The sequence below is a fragment of the Bubalus kerabau genome, chromosome 2 (assembly GCF_029407905.1).
Source record: "Bubalus kerabau isolate K-KA32 ecotype Philippines breed swamp buffalo chromosome 2, PCC_UOA_SB_1v2, whole genome shotgun sequence".
NCBI lineage: Eukaryota > Metazoa > Chordata > Mammalia > Artiodactyla > Bovidae > Bubalus > Bubalus kerabau.
Window position 1 is genome coordinate 46984661 of NC_073625.1, and position 14631 is coordinate 46999291.

The window sequence follows — 14631 nt, forward strand, 5'->3', positions numbered from 1 at the left end:
GGTGTGACCAATAATAGCTTTAAAATCACTCTTTTCAGAAGCTTTGCTTTTCAGTGGAGTCTAAACAGCGTGGGGATGATGTTTTGGCTGTGGGGGCCCGAGGGGGGCAAGCATTTGTCTGCCAGCATCCTCTGTGGCCACAGCCCAACACACTTGCCCCCAAATGCAGTTCTCTGCTCCCCTGCCCTCCTGGACCAGAGGGGACGCTAAGCTGTGTGTAGACCAAGGAGCCAGAGCCAGCCTGGTGCCATCAGCCCTGCGTGCTGTGTGTGGCTGAGGGGTGTGGGGGGGGGGCGGGGGTGTACGTGTGTGTGCACACAATTGTGTGTGTGGTCCACACGTTTTCTCATCACTAGACTTACGTTAGAACCCTGCTCTCAGGTGCCTGCTTGGGTTTCTCTGGAGTCAGTGACACCCCATACCTCCTTTGCTCCAGCCCTGCTGTGGGCCTGGTCCTGCGGGAGGCTCCTGTCCCACGTACAGCGGCCAGGGATGGAAGGGCCTTGGGGCCCCACCTGTGAGCCCAGACTCACCTGCCTCCAGCAGGGGGTCTTGTATGGCCGGCCCCATGCCCGCCCGGAGCTGGGGGCAGCGGGACCCGGAGGCCCTGGCCAACCATCCCCACCCACCACCACATGTGTAACCTCGGAGTTCCCGGGAGGAGCCAGGAGGGCTGGGCTGGGCACCCCCAGAGAGGCAGGCCACGCTCTGTGCTGCCCCACCAGAAACTCAGCAAGCGGACGAGAGGTGCTGAGCGCTTGCTTGCTACACTCAGGAAGGTCCTGGTGGGTGGGTTTGCCCAGCACAGCAGAGCCATCCCTCCAGCATGGGGGTCCGAGAGTGGCCCGAGGGGTTTGGCCCACCTGGCCCTGGGGTCTGGGCGTCTGGTGCTGCTGCCCCCCGGGGGGAGCCCTCAGTGCCCATCGGGGCTGCCTGGGCAGGGTGCAGAGGGCAGCACCACACCACCCACCCTCTTGAACTCACTCATCTACACATGAAGGCCCTGCACTCACCCTTCTGGGGGCAGGGGTCGCACACCCAGGGCGACCTCAGGGTGACGTGTGAGGACAGCACACAGCCTGGGCGCCCACCTGACTTCACCCACCTCCCATGCCAGGTCTCCTGTGGGTCCTCAGGGCTGTGGGCACCATCTCTGTTCTCGTCCCTCCTCTGCTGTAAGCTCAGGGAGGTGACTTCACCTCGTGTGCAAGGGCAGGGCGTCCAGGGCAGGCCAGCTGTGGCGGCTGCAAGGACGGCCACCTGTGCTCTGAGTCAGTCCATCCTGCCTTAGGATGGTCCCTGGAGGCCACACACAGTCAGGCCATGGATGCCTGGAAACTGCCAGGCTTTTCCTGTGGGGCCTCAGGTGCCAGAGCCCTCTCCCAGGCATCCACGGAAGCAAATTCTGTCCCATTTGAAGGACTTTTGAGCTTACAAGGTACCCACTGAAGTAGGTCGAGTTAAGGGAAGGTGTAGGAAAAGTGGTTCCTAAATTGCAGGAGATTTTGGGCCAGGACAAAAGCCCGGCTGGGCCCCCGGGAGCCAGACCAGGAGAGGGGGTGGCAGCCTGGCTGCTCACTGTCCCCCGGTGCCGGCTGCTGGCTCCTGGCTTCAGCCGGTCCCACCCCAGATCTACTGGTGTGGGAAGGGCCACTGAGCCTGGAGAAGGCGACTCAGGCCACTGGGCTCAGAGGCCCCCAGGGACCGTGGAATGACAGCCTCAGCTGAGACGGGGCCAGATCGATAGCAGAGCAGGTGAAGAGTGTGTGACGGACGGGGCCTGGGGCTCCCCAGGCAGCGATGTTGAGGGGCGGGCGGGACATGGGTCAGGCGAGGGGGGAAGCAGGGAGAGGCTATCCTTGCCCATGGAGAGGAGTGTGCATCACCCACAGGCGGCCCTTGGCAGGGCCAGGGCTCAGGGCCCAGGAGGAGTTGGGCAGGACGGGGGCCCTGAGAATTCAGAGAGCAGGCCTCCCCTAGGTTTGCTTCCTCTTCTTTGTCCTGTCCCGGGCCCTTCCATGACCCAGGCACTGTGCTGGAGGCCGCAGACACAGGCGTGCAAGCAAATGCGAGGCCCCTGTTGCTGGCCACTTGGACATTGTAAGTGGGTTTGCTGCTGCTGCTGCTGCTGCTAGGTCACTTCAGTCGTGTCCGACTCTGTGCTTATATGGCCTGGAGTACATGTTCCCTTAGCCCTGTCCCTGGCACCTGCCAAACTAGCAGCCAACACTCCCTCTCCCTCTGCCCCTGCCACCTCCAGCGTGACTCCTGCACACATTTCTCCCAGCCCCGGGCCGTGGGCCTGCTTAAAGCCTGTCCAGCCCCTGCCCTCTCCCAGACCCCATGAGGCAGAGCAGACAGCACAACGGGTCTGTTGGCAGCTCCTGTTCTGGGTAAGACTGGGGCAGGCTTTAAGAGCAGAGGGGTGCCCTGTAGTCTGGGCCCTCTGTCCCAAGTCGCAGTGTCCACTCTGACTGGGTGTCGGAGCTGGGAGGGGCCCCCTTCCCTCCGGAGCTTTATCTCAGAGATAAATCACTGAGCCTAGTTTAACTGATCCTCAGCCTGAGGCTGGAGACTTGGGTCTGAATCACAGACCTCCCACTGAAGGCGTGGGGTGGGTGGAAGGTCTTGGGTGAATAGCTGTCCCTCCCTGGGTCTGTTTCCTCGTTTGTAGGATGGAGAGATAATTACCAGGCCTTTAAATGAAATGATGTTCCGACCCTCAGGGACCCCCATCCTGGCACCTCCTCCCTCCAGGCAGGGAGCCCCTGCCCCCATCCTGGCACCTCCTCCCTGGGGAGCAGAGCCAGGCCATGGGTGCCCACTCCAGTCAGAACAGTCCTCGTGGCCACATTCTCCTCCCTGGGGTTCAGAAGCTGTCAGAACTGCTGAGAAAGGCCGCCCACCAAAGGCAGCCAGGGGACCAGGGACCCCAGAGGCCCTTCCAGGCAGATGCAGGGATGGGTCCCACCCTGGACAGGGCGCGGGCTGAGTGGTGTGGAGAGACCCGCTTCCTGGGGAGGGGATTCTGACTCCCTGGGTGAGGGTGTTAACCCGGAGTCCAGTGCCCCCATCCCACTCTCCTGGGGAGAGTGCCTGCTGGAGCTCTGCAGGGAGAACCACTCCCTCCTGAAGGAACACGGGGAGCGGGCGCCTGGAGATGGGCGTTTGAGGCTCATTCTTGTCCTGGTGCAGCTGGGAGGCCTGACCTCCCGAATTCCTCCTCTTTACCCTGGGACTTGAGGCAGGAGAGGAATCTGGGAGGATCGCGTTGCCCTGGTCCAGCTCTGAGGGTGGGCCAACAGCTGCAGTCAGGTCCAGCTGCCTGCCGGGCACAGGGCTGAGAGTGGGGCCTCCGCTCTTCTGTTTCATGGATAGGTTAACGAAGGCACAGAGAGGTTAAGTGACTCAGCTAAGGTCATACAACAAAGCTGGGTATTAAACCTGGGCCTTTGACAGCATGGCCAGTGTTCTTTCTGCCTTCTATGGTTTCTGCTTTATTCCCCAAGAAAGGTGACCCTGGCCTTTTGGCTGTGATAGCGACCTGCTAGAAAGGATGGGTGGGGGCTTGGCATGGGCCTTCTGGCCCCTCTCCTAACTGGAGGTCCCCCTGGCCCCCCGCCTTCCTGGCACCAGTGCCTAGACACAATCTCAGATGCATGCTATGGGCTAGAAGCCCTCCCCTACCCCAACCTGCCTCTTGAGCAGCTCTATTTTTAGGAGCTGTGCTTGCAGGAGTAGAGGGGCTCGCAGAGCCATGTGGTGGCTGAGAGCCGGCAGGAGGGAAGGCCACAGAGGAGAGAGCGTGATAGCCACACCCCAGGCTGGCCAACCCCCTCCCTGGAGGCCTCCCTGCACCCCAGGGTGACAGACTCCTCCCGGGGCTCAGGCCCCTGGCCTGACTGCTCCCTTGGGGCTCCGAGCAGTGCTGACCTGTCAGTCCTCACCCACCCTCGGCTGTCCCCCTGCCGCTCTTCCCCCAGGCCCCATTTGGAGACTCTTTGGGATGAGTACCCCCACCCAGGGGAGCCAGCTTCAGTCCAAAGCACCCTGTTGCCAGCCCCACCCTGCCTGCCCCACTGTAGGTCTGTTTGCTCTGACCCAGCAGGGCTGGATGACTGGGAGCAGGCTCAGAAGAGTCACCAGCCTGAGGCTGCCGCCTGAGGCAGTCTCCCCTGGGGGCTGCGGGCAGGGCTCCTTCAGCACCTCTTAGCCACAAAGTGGCTGCCTTGTGGCGGACACCATGCCACCTGCCAGAGCTGGGGCTCATGGCACGTCTGCAGACAGGTACCTGGGTGTGTCTCAGTCATGAGGGCGGGGTCTGGGGGACAGGTGAGTGGGCATCAGCACCCCATCCAGGGTGCTGTCACTGCGGCCTGAGTCACAGGTTGGTGGCCACAGCGCTGGGTGCAGCCTCCCTTCACCCCAGCCTTCCTCCCCTTGGAGAAGAGGAAACTGAGGCACAGGGGGCCAATGACCTTCCCACAGTCACACACATGGGGCCTGGAGCCTGTGTCCTGAGCCATGCCCGCCTCCCAGCCACCCCTCTGGCCTGTCCCTGTGCTCACAGTGACAGGACAGTAAGACGCTTCCCCATGCGGGACCCTGGGCTGCCTCCACACAGGTCTTGGGAGGGGGTGCTTCAGCCCCAGCTTCTGTTCCCAGTGCCACATGGGGGATACCCTGGAGAAGCTCCATGGAGCTGGGCTTTTCGTAGAGATGGTGGCTGTGAGAGATGAACAGACCCCACACCCACCCAGGGCCCCCAGGGAACCACCACACAGGCTGGGATGTGGGCATTCCCTCATCTGTGATTCTCCATGGATTCCCTGCTCAGCTTGCACTCCCCATGTGTGGTGTGTGTGGTGTGTGTCTGGGGTCTGGTGTGTCTGGTGTGTGTCTGCTGTGTGTGTGTGCCCATGTGTGAGGGTGAGCTCCCTTCCGTTTAGCCTTTGTGGATCTGGTATCTGGTGTGTGTCTGGTATTGTGTGTGTTGGTGTGTGTCTGGTGTGTGCTATGTGTGTGTGACCGTATGTGAGGGTGAGCCCCCAGCTGTTTACCTGTGTGTGTCTGTGCAGCCACCATCACAGTGGCCCTGGGCGGCTCTGGAGCTGCGTGTCCCCTGCGTTTCCCTCCAGCCTCCATAGGCCCTGAAGCCCTGCTCCATCCTCTGTGTTTGCCCCGTGGTGGCCCTGAGAGCTTTACAGACAGAACCACATGCAGCAGCCCCTCCGCGTGACCATGGGTCCTGAGTTTGGCCCCAGGCGTCGGCTGACCCTTCGGGTTCCTCCCTATCGCTGAGCCACTCCCTGGGCAGAGGCCTGGCTGCAGGAGACTTCAGAACCTGCAGCCTGGCCCTGCTGGGACGGCATCTCTGCATGACAGGGGCGCGGGCCTGGTGCAGCTGGTCCAGGGCTGGGGAATGGCAGGCTCAGCGCTTCCCACAGAAATGGATGGCTGGCCCTCTGCCCACCTGGACTGTCTCTCTATCTCTGTAGAGGGAAGAGGTGGCCATGTTGGACATGGAAGAGACGGTGGATGAGAATGAGTGAGTGCTGGGGTGCTGGGCAGGGGCTGCACCCGTCACTGACTCCACTAAAGCCTTTGAATTTGTGGATCACAACAAACTGTGGAAAAATCTTAAAGAGATGGGAATAGCGGACCACCTAACCTGTCTCCTGAGAAATCTGTATGCAGACAAGATGCAATAGTTGGAACCGGACATGGAACAACTGACTGGTTCCCAATTGGGAAAGGAGTATGTCAAGGCTATATACTGTCACCCTGCTTATTGAGCTTATATGCAGAGCACATCATGCGAAATGATGGACCGGATGAAGCACAAGCTGGAATCAAGATTGCCAGGGGAAATATCAATAACTTCAGATATGCAGATGACACCACCCTTAAGGTAGAAGGAGAAGAGGAACTAAATAGACTCTTGATGAAAGTGAAAGAGGAGAGCGAAAAAAGCTGAAAAGGCTTAAAACTCAACATTCAAAAAATGAAGATCATGGCATTCAGTCCCATCATTTCTATGGCAAATAGAAGTGGAAACAATAGAAACAGTGAGAGACTTTATTTTTGGGGGCTCCAAAATCACTGCAGATGGTGACTGCAGCCATGAAATTAAAAGACGCTTCCTCCTTGGAAGAAAAGCTATAACCAACCTAGACAGCATATTAAAAAGCAGATACATTACTTGGCTGACAAAGGCCCGTCTAGTCACAGCTTTGGTTTTTCCAGTAGCCATGTATGGATGTGAGAGTTGGACCATAAAGAAGGCTAACAACCAAAGAATTGATGCTTCTGAACTATGGTGTTGCAGAATACCCTTGAGAGTCCCTTGGATTGCAAAGAGATCAAACCAGTCAATCCTAAAGGAAATCAGTCCTGAATATTCATTGGAAGAAATGATCCTGAAGCTCCAATATTCTGGCCACCTGATGTGAAGAACTGACTCATTTGAAAAGACCCTGATGCTGGGAAGGATTGAAGGCAGGAGGAAAAGGGGATGACAGAGGATGAGATGTTTGGATGGCATCACTGACTCAATGGACATGAGTTTGAGCAAGCTCTGGGAGTTGGTGATGAACAGGGAAGCCTGGCGTGCTGCAGTCCATGAGGTTGCAATGAGCCAGTCACAACTGAGTGACTGAAATGACTGAAGTGACTACACTGAACCTCTTCCATCTTGGAGGGAGCAGAGACTTGTCCTCACTGGAATAGATGCATTCTAGGTGTAGATCTGCCTTTCCTGCCCCACAGTGCTTCCTCCAGGAACTCTGTCCACAGAACCCATTTTCCAGCATCGTGGTACTTCCTGTAGCATTGCTTCTGATCAGTGGTTTTCATAGCATCTCTTCTTTGATGGCAAAGGGAATACAGCAATGTGCCCTTGGCTGTGGAATTAACTGGTTTTACCGAGGACGCCATCACCTAGAAACAACTGGGCAAATTTTGAAAGCTTACTGAGACAGTGTGACAGCTAATGAAGACTCAAGTGTGTCAGATGGGAATCAACATCCTGAAAGGGTGGGGTGCAATCTTAAAGGGTGTTGTACATGCTGTGAAGGATATAGTGCATATTTGAAGCATAATGGTGCTATCTTCCCCCAACAGCCAGAACATATGGGTCTTGTAATCAAGGGGTGGAAGCGGCTTGTTTCACTACTGAACCCACAACCCAGCTGTAGAATTTTTGCTTCCCATCCTGGCTTCCTTGAGCTCTGCTTCTTTAGAGATCTTGGTCCCCAAATGGGAGCTGCTCACCAGGGGATGCTCACATATGTCCAGGGCTCCAGGTGAACAATCCCAATCAGGGAGGCACTTTGCCAGACCTTCTAGAGAAGCAAAAACATGACTGATGTGTCTGTGAAGAATCCAGGAGAAGGACAACCCTCATAGGCCCCTGCATCTGGAAAATGCATTCTGGGTAGTACTGGAAGAGTTTTGATTCTGTCCAGTTTATACAACAAGAGAGACATCAGCTGTACATACTGATTTTTACTTATTTATTCATCTAAATGGAAAGAATAATCAGGGTCTTCAGGTCTGTAGAAAGAGAAAAACTTTTTCCAGCCCTCTGAAGCACTAGATACAATTTAAAAAAAAATCCTTATTCTCTTGTCTTCATAAGTTATAGCACTAACTTAAAATAAACTTAATTTAAATTGAGCAGGGCTGCTGGTGAAAACAAAATTAATGTTAGTCCAGTTACTCCCTCATTTAGCCATCACTGGTGATTCTGCAAAGGTTATTACTATTTCTAAACTCAGCTTCTTTTTAAATATTCATTTATTTATTTGGCTGCACCGAGTTTTAGTTGTAACATGTGGGATCTAGTTCCTGGATCAGGGATTGAACCTGGGTTCCCTGAATTTGGAGCATGGAGTCTTAGCCACAGACCACCAGGGAAGTCCCCTCTACTTGTTTCTTGATAAAGGGCCCACCTGTGCCTTTAAAACATTGCTTGTTTTATCCATATTTTAATGCTGTAGTTAAGAACATGAACTCTGAAATCTGATGCTGGTGTTTGAATCCTGGCTCAGTTCCTTTCTGGCTATGTGATCCTGGGTAAGTCAATTAACCTCTCTGTACCTAAGTCCCCTGTCTATAAACTGAGGATGATAGCAGTGCCCATTTTGAGTGTTTGGAGCATTCATTATGATAACATAAGCAATATGTTACAATAGTGCTTGGCACATAGTAAGCAGTGAATAAATGTTAGCAGTTGCTATTGTTAATATTATAATTTGGCAATGCTTGCTCTAAGTTAGCGTGCCATAAATATAAACCATTTTATATCCCCTCTTTCTCTACAAACCTGCAGAACACCTGCTAAATGACTGTTATGGATTGAATTCTGTCCCTTGTTCACATCCCCTCCTCTCTGCCCTGAATTTTTCTGTTCAAGTTTTAACCCCCAGTGAGACTGTATTTGGAGATAGCACCTTTATGGAAGTGATTAAGGTTAAATGAGGTCACAAGAGTGTGGTCTAATCTGAGAGGCCTGGTGTCCTTAGAAGGGCCAGGCATTTCTGTCTCTCTACATGTACAAAGAAGACGGGCCATGTGGGGACACAGAGGAAAGGTGGCCGTTTACTAGCCTGGAACCAATCCCATTGACACCCTGATCTTGGACTTCCAGCCCCCAGCACTGTGGGAAATAAATGTCTGTTGTTTAAGCCCCTTAGGCTGTGGTATTTTGCCATGGCACCCTGAACAGACTAAGATGTTATGAAACGTTTTAACTCATATATTGAAGGAGAGACAAATGGGCAGTCCTAATGTAGGATGTCTGATGCCATCCTCAAATGCCATTTCTCCTGTGGGAAAAGCTTAACTCTACCATCTCCCATGGTGGTGCTGGGGTTGTCAGGAGGAGTCATATACCATTGGGACTACTGTCCATTGCTTCCCTCAATATAACTGTTTTCTACAGAATTAATTGAGGCTCCAGTCTGACTTCCAGCTATGTAGAGGTTAGTTATTGTCCGTGAGGAGCTCTTACTCTTACTTCTTTCCTCTTCCAACACAGATGATCTTGTAGGACTAAGAATCTGGTCCATTGAGTCACTGCTTCCCTGGTGGCTCAGACGGTAAAGAATCTGCCTGCAATGTGGGAGATCTGGGTTTGATCTCTGGGTTGGGAAGATCCCCTGGAGGAGGGCATGGCAACCCACTCCAGTACTCTTGCCCGGAGAATCCCATGAACAGAGGTGCCTGGGAGGCTACAGTCCCTGGCATCGCAAAGAGTAGGACATGACTGAGCGATTAAGCACACATCTGTCCATTGAGTCACTGGTTGGATTCTGTATTGCTGTCTTATGGATCTTTAAGACCTTATGGATCTTTAGCCTTCATTCCCTCAGAAGCTGGGCCGCCACACTGGCTGAAGTCCTGGCCATTGCACTTCAAGGCACGCCCAAAGCCTTCCCAGGGTCTTCTGGTTCCCTGAGACCATGCTGATCATGGCCTCTTCCTCCTGAGTCCCTGCCTCATGCCAGCTGGATTTCTGCCCTGTCACAAGAAGCATGCATGAGTTTAATTGTCCTAACTGAAGACTTGGGGATCACAGGAAGATTTTGTTGTCACGGGATGTGAGGCCTTGGAATTTTCTCTCTTCCCCCCTCCCCACTTTTCTCCTTACCTTTCCTTTCCGAATTCCCTAAGAACTCTTCCTTTCAGTCAGAGAAGACTGGCTGAGTTCTAAGACTTAAACTTGCAGACAGCCTGGTTAATAAGATGCTTGCAGAACAAAGAGCCTTCCATTTTACAGCAGTTTTGCTTATCAACTTATTGTAAATATAATATGTATGACATATGTACGATGATATGTGTATTATATCCATGCTATTTCATATATATGATGTTTTGACTATACAAAATATTTATACTTATAAATAATCTTTTTTTTCTTACTACATGAAGAATAATTAAGGCAATTGGGAGATAAAAGGAACTGCCTAATTTAGAAATAAAGCTTTAACTGTGGAGTTTAGGTCTCTTCAGAGTCACTCATTGACTTGTGAAAAGCTCTTTGGAACTTCTGAATCTATTTCTCAGGTGTAGGGTGTTCAGAATCTGAAAGTAGGAATGAGGTTAATCATGAGACCATGTAGCTGTAGGAAAATCCAAGCAATGTGGCTTTGGCTTTTCAGATGTTGAAGGCTTTCCTAAGAGCATCGTTAAAACATAAGAGATGGAAAGGGAGAGCAGAAAAGTTTATTAGATCACACAGAATTTCCAAGGTAAACTCTGCGACGGTAAAGTTCGATTTCTGTGCCATTGAGTGTAAATGAACTACTCAGAAAATGCAAACACGTAGGCTGAGTACTCATGGCAATTGATGGCAATCATTCTAAGAAGGCCATGACTGGAGCGCGCTTTGTGCCTGCAAAGCTTCCACCTGGTCGGTGCGCAGGGCTCCGGACGAGGGCTGGGCCGCCTCTCCCTACACTGACTTTTCGGCCGCGGACCTCCGCGCTGCCGCAAACACCGAATTCGGCCCGGGAACTCCCGGTCCAGCGCCGACTGCGCTGTCTCCCCAGCACCGCGCGACCCTGGACGGCTTCCCGCCTCCGCCCCTCCCGTTGCAGCCCACGCCCCAGCCACGGGGGGCAGGAGGCGGCAGTGGCCGGCCCTCCCCGTGCCCTTTTAAAAGCCTCCCAAGCGAGGCCCCGCAGGGGGATCCCGGCGGAGGAGGGAGCGGGACGCTGAGCTTCCGCAACAGTGCGCGGAGCCGAGCGCCCCGGGTTGCCCCTCCCACTGGTGGGGCCCGGCACTTCGGGTTCCCAGACGCTCTCGCTGCTGCCGTGGGGCTCCCCGCTTCCCCCGGCCATGCGCCCCGGGTAGCGCGCCTGGGGCGCGGAGCCCACCTGGCGGCTCCCGCCGCTCGCCCTCGCCGCCGGCATGCTGCACCCGCTGCTGCTCGCAGCGCTCTGCCTGCGGCTGCCAGCTGCCCTCCGAGTGGAGACCCCTGAGCGAGGGCTGCCGAGCGGAGCTGGCCGAGATCATCTTGTACGCCAAGGTGCTGGCGCTGCACGAGGAGATGCACGGCCTGTACAGCTACCTGCCCGGGCAGTATGAGGCCAGCGACGCGGGGCTCTTCTACTCCGCTGAGATCCAGATGCTGTGCGACCAGGCATGGGGCAGCATGCTCGAGGTGCCCGGGGGCTCCAGGCTCCACCTCACCGGCCTGGGCTACTTCTGTCACTCCCACACCGTGGTCCAGGATTACTCCTATTTCTTCTTCCTCAGGTGAGCCTGCCAACTCTCGCCCATACCATCCCTTTGGCCACTTGGCCTGGCCAGCAGAGGTACCTTTATCCCCAGCAGGCTCAGGAACTCCTCCAGAATCCTGTCTGGGTGATGTTAAGTGATGTTTCCCCTGGTCTCCTTCTCATTTTCTGCTCTTTGGTGCTCCTCATGTTGAGTCTACAGAGATTTTGGGTGCCTCTGGCTAACACTGTTGGAAAAACAGGGATGGCTCCCGTGCTTGACCAGGGAAGAGTGTTTCAGGCCAAAGCTCAAGGTGGTTTCCAGCAACAAACAGCCTATTCCCAATAGCAGAGGTTTATGCGGGGGGAAATGGGGGAAGAAGGCCCTGGTCACAGTGCTCTGAGGAGTATGAAGGGCAATCGGACAGGAGCCCTCTCTGGTTGAGTTCCATGCAAGTTGGTCTGTGGTGCAGATGAGATGCCTGTTGATAAGAGTTCAGAGGATGGTGTCTCCTGGAGTTTGAAATAAGAAAGTGGAACCCTAATTGAGGTAGAATCCTTATAGAAGAGGAAAGCTATATTTTACAGTGGATGCCGTGGGAGTTGTTTGGGATGGACAGTGGTCAAAACCAATCCAAACACCTTTGGAATCAGATGGTTGTTGGAATTCTGGCTCCATTCTTCCTGTCATTTTGAGCAAGTTACTGACCTTGTCGAGAACCTCAAGAGCCTCACCTTCATAATGTGCCAAACAAGGTTGGTTGAGATTAAATCCTAGTAACTGATGCAGAACACCTGGTGCAGGTTAGATGAGAAATGTGTAGTTACTCAATCCTGCACACCTGCTTAAATGCCAAGATGGGACTGGTGTGGAATGCAGCCCAGCTGTCCTCTTGTTTCACTCAGATTCGCTCATATCAGCTGCCAGCGGACCTCAATGCCAGGCTCTTCCAAATAGCAAAAGTTTATAGAGGAAGGGTCTGGGGCGGGGGCATTAAGGGATTAGGAAGGTGCTCACAGGGCTTTGAAGAACAGAGAGGTGAATTAGACCAGGCCTTGTCTGTTGGGAGACTCCTGGAATCTTGTGAAGTTCCATGAAAGTTTGTCGTGTGGTCACGACGAAATGCATGTAGATAAGGGTTCAGGTTATGGGCTCAACTGAAGTTTGCAATGGAAAACAGCAGGTGGAACCCTAATGCATTGGTTCTCTCCAGTTGGAGGAAGAGGCTGATACAGAGGAACTGGGAGGAACCTCAAAATGGAATCTAACAGATAGTGATTGGACAATAAGTCCCATCTTCCCAGTATGTGGCATAGCATTAAGGATATTTGGAATGGCCATGACCTTGGTCTGCAGACTAAGTTTTAGCTCTTGAGATTTCACATCACTGAGAAAGAAGACAGAAGATTCCACAGAGGGGTGTCCGTAAGCTCACGGTAACATGTTTTCCATATTAAAGCCAGAATATCTAAGTTTAGCACACATGGCGTGCTTTGTGTTGGCTTGAGTGGTTTAGCCAGATTAAGTTGAATTTAAAAAAATGCTGGAGAAGTACAGTTTCTAAATAAAACTGGCAAGGAATGAGATAGTACCTTCTTGATATGGAGAAACTTAGATTTTTACATGTCTTTATTTAGGGAAACCAGCTCTAAAACTATTCAACAATAAAACTTTATTTTCCAAAGTAAAAAGAGCCACAGTACTTAAGAAGACATTATTTTCTTTTCCAATTTTATAGTGAAATACAATTTTGTCCACTGGCTCTCTGGTGGTCATCCAGCTCTTTTCTCTTTTTCTCTGACATATTTATAAAATGTTAGAGCAGAGATACAAAGTCAAATGGTAGTCTGACAAGTTTTCTGTTTCACAGGGCTGTGTTGCCCTGATGTGTGTTAACAACCACATACAAATCATTCCTCTGTTATTCTGGGCCCCTCAGAGAGAAGAACAGATTCTGGTCAGTGTCACAGGAGAAAGTGGCAGTGGAGACTCCATGGTGAGCCCCCAAATGCCTACTTTGGGCTGGAGTGCCGCTTCCATCTCTCCTTTTCCTTCTCTTGACTTCTCTATCTTGCCAACAGGTACTTTATGCAGGGTTCTGTAAAAATGTTAAGTTTTATACTGTGCTTACTCTGTGCTAAATACTTTACATATTTTTTTTAAAAAATGCACTCCTTACACCACCATTAAACAAAGAACGATGCTGTTGTCATCCTTGTTTTATAGATTGTACATTTAAGCTTAGAGAATTTAAGAAATTCGTTGTGTGTCAAATAGGAGATAAATAGCAGTCATAGGACTTGAATCCTGGGTCATTGCAATTGGCTTTCCTTTGCCCAGGAAACAAGGAGCACTCCACTAGGAGAAAGAAGGCGGCATGGGAGATACACAAATGTTCACCCACACCCATCCCCCAATTCACGTGCTTTGAAAAACTTGAGAGACACGTGCAGTGTGAGGTAGAGAAACAATCAGAGAGAGTGACTCCTCTAATGTGAGTCATGTAGATGTGTAATTGGAAGCTGCATGTAAATCAGTGAAGTTAGAATATGCCCTCACACTGCAGAAAAATATCTCACAATGGTTTAAAGACTTAAACATAAGACATGACGCCATAAAACTCCTAGAAGAGAGCATGGGGAAAATGTTCTCTGACATAAATTGGACCTTTGTTTTCTTAGGTCAGTCTCCCAAGGTAGTAGAAATAAAACCAAATATGAACAAAGGGGACCTGATCAAACTTACAAGCTTCTGCACAGCAAAGAAAACTGTAAAAAAAAAAAGAAAAAAAAAAGAGAGAGACAACCTAAAGAATGGGAGAAAATATATGCAAATGATGAATAGACCAGGGCTTAATTTCAAATATACAGACCGTACAATTCAACAACAACAACAACAACAACAACAACAAAAAAACCCAATCAAAAAATGGGCAGAAAACGTTAATAGACATTTCTCCAAAGAAGACATGCAGATGGGACATGCAGGTGGCCAGTAGACACATAAAAATATACTCAGCATCACTAAATCTTAGAGAAATGCAAATCAAAGCTGCAACCAGGTACCATCCCCTATCAGGCAGAATGGCAACCATCAAAAACAGAACAAATAGCAAATGTTGGAGAGAGTGTGGAGAAAAGGGAACCCTCCTACACTGTTGTTGGGAATGTAAGTTGGGGTAGCCACTATGGCTAACAGTATGGGGGATGCTCAGAAAATTCATAGGACCACCATATGATCCAGCAGTCCCCCTCGTGGGCATATCCCCGGACAAAACTGTAATTCAGGAACATACATGTACCCCCATGTTCATAGCAGCACTATTCCCAACAGCCAAGATATGGAAACAGCCTAAATGTCCCTTGATAGTTGAATGATTAAAGAAAATGTGGTACGTATATATGAATA

The 14631-nt window shown here is 51.8% G+C and overlaps 1 pseudogene; it reads left to right on the forward strand.

Annotated features, from left to right (window-relative positions):
* Positions 1–10341: 10341 nt before the first annotated feature.
* The window catches only part of LOC129644411 (uncharacterized), a 72958-nt pseudogene continuing 68668 nt past the window's right edge, over positions 10342–14631 (forward strand).